The sequence below is a fragment of the Salvelinus alpinus genome, chromosome 24 (assembly GCF_045679555.1).
Source record: "Salvelinus alpinus chromosome 24, SLU_Salpinus.1, whole genome shotgun sequence".
Lineage (NCBI taxonomy): Eukaryota > Metazoa > Chordata > Actinopteri > Salmoniformes > Salmonidae > Salvelinus > Salvelinus alpinus.
In genome coordinates, this window is record NC_092109.1 from 37194440 (window position 1) to 37197191 (window position 2752).

The 2752-nt window shown below is 42.2% G+C and overlaps 1 long non-coding RNA gene across 1 annotated transcript; it reads left to right on the forward strand.

Annotated features, from left to right (window-relative positions):
• Nucleotides 1–1856: 1856 nt before the first annotated feature.
• Nucleotides 1857–2371, forward strand: LOC139551966 (uncharacterized). The gene is made up of 2 exons (XR_011670350.1): nucleotides 1857–1949; nucleotides 2078–2371. It is a non-coding gene; the product is annotated as an uncharacterized lncRNA (long non-coding RNA).
• Nucleotides 2372–2752: the final 381 nt, after the last annotated feature.

Sequence of the window (2752 nt, forward strand, 5' to 3'; positions counted from 1 at the left end):
AATAAAGTGGTGATCCTAACTGACCTAAGACTGGGAATTTTTCTAGGATGAAATTTCAGGAATTGTGAAAAACTTAGTTTAAATGTATTTGGCGAAGGTGTATGTAAACTTCCGACTTCAACTGTATTTGTGTCAGTCCAAATGATTAGCCAAGCAAGGGAAGTTTGCAACGTAAGCCCCTCAGCACTCGTTTTTAATGGAGTTTACGATTGTACACTTATGTTCACCTCGTGGCCTGTATAGTGCATATATAGCAACAACATGCTACCGGTGCCTGAAAACACAATCGCAGCGGGACAAACGAGTGATGAATTTCTGGGCAAGGGCGGTCCATTTTAAATTAATTCCTTCCTCCCTTGCCCTGCAAGTGTATACTCATCAGACGTAATGATACTTCATCAGAAGTGTCCACTTAATTTGAGGGCTGAGGGGATAGGGTATGTGTCTTTTAAGTGTTTGGAATGGAGCCCTTGAGTAATTTGTCAGGCCCGAAGGGAACATAATTGTACACTCGCAAACTCCATAAAAAAAAACAGGGCTTATATTGCAAACTTCCCTTGCTTGGCTAATCATTTGGACTGACAACAAATATGGCCGTGGGGGTTCCCCCAAGGGCATAAGGCGTGGGTAAGTGGACAGGGTGTGTCTTTTATTAGTTTGAAATGCAGCCAAGAGAGCCTGTCACGTCTACTCCCACTCCCCGTCTCTGGTGCTCGATGTCGCCAGTTTACTCATTATTACATACACCTGTGTAAGAAATTGTATTAGATATTGGTAACTTGTTTTAACAACTTCTCAACATTACCTATAAGTTGACACAACATACACACCCCCTCTTTCTCTTGGACATATGCTGGACACATAGGACATATACACGGCACCCACAATTCCCCTCCCCCATGACAATCACACAGACACACCCAACCCATGGTTGGACCTCAGGACAAAGAACTCTCAGGAACCAATGGAACGTGGACACCAGGCCTGATCAGGACTACCCAAGACCCAGATCGACCAATCGGAAGGCCGGACTCGCAGATCTACCTACTTTGCTTGTTGTCTATATAGTACTGAACATTTCTGGAAACTGTCTCTTTCCCGGACGATTCACTAGGAGTCAGACTGAAAGAGCCTTGCTGCAAGATTTTACTAAGATATCTTTACATGTGATTAAACGGCCTTATTATAAAATTATCCACCTCGTCCTATTGTCTCCTCTTGTTCTCCTGTCAACAGTAAACGTTTTACTAACACCTGCCACCATTGTTACGCACACCTGCGCTTCATGACCTTCCCAATTTCCTCCACTATATCTGTCACTCCCTTTGGTTCTTTCCCCAGGCGTTATTGGCTGCATTCCAAACACTTAAGACATATCCTACCCCCTCAGCACTCATATTAAATGGACACTTCTGAGACGTATCATGATGTCTGACGAGTATATACTTGCAAGGAAGGAATTAATTTTAAATGGACCATCCTTGCCCGGAAAGTCGTCACTATTTCATCCCGCGATGATTGTGTTTTCAGCCACCTGTAGCTTGTGGGTGCTTTATGTGCGCTATAGTCTATGATTGCATGTATACTTATATTAACTATATACGCCTACTGTATGAAATTAATTAGCTAACTAACATTAGCCTGCCTAGCTACTTCTGAAGGAACATTTTTCGTTTCTACAATTTCCAAAAGTTAACCAAACAAAAACAATTACTTTTATGAGACCTGTTTGTGCATTAGTAGCACAATTTCGAACTTATTTACTTTCGTATTGCGAATTGAATTATGGGGCGTTTCAGGCCTCGAAGTGAACATAATTGTACACTCGCAAACTCCATTACAAACGAGGGCTGAGGGGCTGATGTTGCAAACTTCCCTTGCTTGTCTAATCATCTGGACCGACGACATAAGGCCGCGGGGACTCCCCCCAAGGGCATAAGGCGTGGTGGGTAAGTGGACGAGGTTGTGTCCTATGAGTTTGAAACGCAGCCATTGTCTGTTTCATGTCTGTACGCTACTCGTGTTTCGTTCCATTATTTATTAAATTCACTCCTTGTACTTTCTGCCCGATTCTTAGCGTACACGTTACAGAGCCAGAGCTCAAGATAGCCTAACCAGAAGAAAAATACTTGTTCCTGACCCTCCTTCTGCTGGCCTTCGCAGATTCTGCCTTTTATGCTCCTGAAGTTGCTGGTAATAGCCAGGGTTCGGAAACTTTGTCCATTCGCAGTGCCAATTTATCTTACCATTTCTACCGATCTGCGTGCCAGTGATGATTTTCATATGCACATTGTAGTGGAACAGTTTCATTTCAGTCATAGTCTAACTCATGTGGTTGATCTACATTCTAAATTAAAATTATACAAATCTACAAGTGACTATTGCCAACTGACTATTGTCAACTATGTAATAATAACATGCATAAAGCCAACAAATAAACATTAACCTGCAGGTAGAAAATATACTGATTAAAAATAAATATCCTACAAATCACATTGGCACCGCATGGCCTGTCTGCAAAGATCTTGAAACATTTTATCAGCTATCAACTGGGTCGCCCCAAAACTTGTGCTAGCAAACGTGAACCATTGTATAAAATATTCTGGGCCCTCAGAGTTTCCCACGCCAATGAGCTCAGGACAGACACAGCTGTAGACTATTTTTTGTTCAAGGGATAAGAAGTAATCAGGTTTTATATGACATTTCCACTGGATCAGAGCATTACATTTTTCCCTTTCATGCCGAGTGGTTA